A 1,493-nucleotide genomic window follows, 5' to 3' on the forward strand; every position below is an offset into this window, starting at 1 on the left:
ACCCCACTACAACTGCCACTACAATCACACTGCTACAACCACCACTGTCACACTGCCGCCACTACAACCATCACCACACTCTACCCCACAAAACCATTATAATCACCACCACCAATTCTATATCCATCAGTACAACCAACATAACTAGCACAGCAACCATCACCATAGCCATCATTGCACCACCCCTACAACTGCCAATACCACCAATACTACAACCCCATTACAACTACCATCAGCACCACCTCACTCTAACCAACACCACTACTATTTCTATGACCAACAGTTCAACTGCTACAACTAACAAACAATCACTACAACAAGGACCACTGACACTACAGCCACTATGCACCACCATCTACAATCACCAATACCACCACCACAATATATTCTAGCCACACTACATCAGTAGCCTTCATATCACCTGTTAACAAAAATCAAATTTCCCCTTAATGATAATTAATGATTTTTTTGTGAAATTCTTAATTTATTGTAATTAACGCCACTTTTCATTGAGAGTCACTAACAATTATTGCCAAATCTCTGCTTTCACTCACCGACTAAAATGTAATTTTAAATTCATTTTGAATTTTTTTTTTTTTTTTGCAAACACCATTCATCACCAACCTGAATGATCTAAATTATTGCTGTTGGTCTACTTCAGTTATTTCCCTTTAACTCTTTTTTTTTTAAATAAAAAATAACTATTATAGATGCAGAAATGGCTGTGTGGTAAGTAGCTTGCTTCCCAACTACATGATTCCAGGGTCAGTCCCACTGTATGGCACCTTAGGCAAGTGTCTTCTGCTATAGCCTCAGGCCTACCAAAGCCTTGCGAGTGGATTTGGTAGACAGAAACTGAAGAAAGCCTGCTGTGTGAGTGTGTGTGTGTGTGTGTGTGTATTGTAATTCTTTTTACTTGTAAGATGAAAAAAAAATGCCCTCCCCATCCCTAGCCCTACCACAAACTTGCAGACTAAAGCTGACTGTTCTTACTCTAATGAGGTTTAATAAGACTGAAATATGTCAGAAGCAATCAGTCATTTCCTTAACAGTGGTCAGATTTCACCTTTAAGGAATATAATAATTAAATTTGAAAGTAGTGTCTTAATTATGTGACATTATTTCACCTTTTATTTGAGTTTCCTCAACAACTCCCGCTAGGCTTTTGTTCCCTTTCTCCAGCTTAAAATTGCAATTCATTGCAAATTTTTTTGCATGCATTATCCTGTACATCGTCAGCTACCTGTTTTATTAAAGGAACATTTGTGAATGTATCTTACTGTAGAAGGGAGTGGAGGAAGGGGAGGAGAGAAGAGGTGTGAAGGAGGAAGTAGGGAGTAGAAAGATGAGGTGGAAGAGTGGAGAGAAAGTGAAAGTCAGGAGTAGGAGATGTAGATAGATTAATAGTTCTACTGTTTACTTTTTCAAAAGAGTATTACTACCAAAGTCTGAGTAAATCCATATTAATCTGATCAGCAGAGATAATCATGTTA

Source organism: Octopus bimaculoides, chromosome 17 (assembly GCF_001194135.2).
Source record: "Octopus bimaculoides isolate UCB-OBI-ISO-001 chromosome 17, ASM119413v2, whole genome shotgun sequence".
Lineage (NCBI taxonomy): Eukaryota > Metazoa > Mollusca > Cephalopoda > Octopoda > Octopodidae > Octopus > Octopus bimaculoides.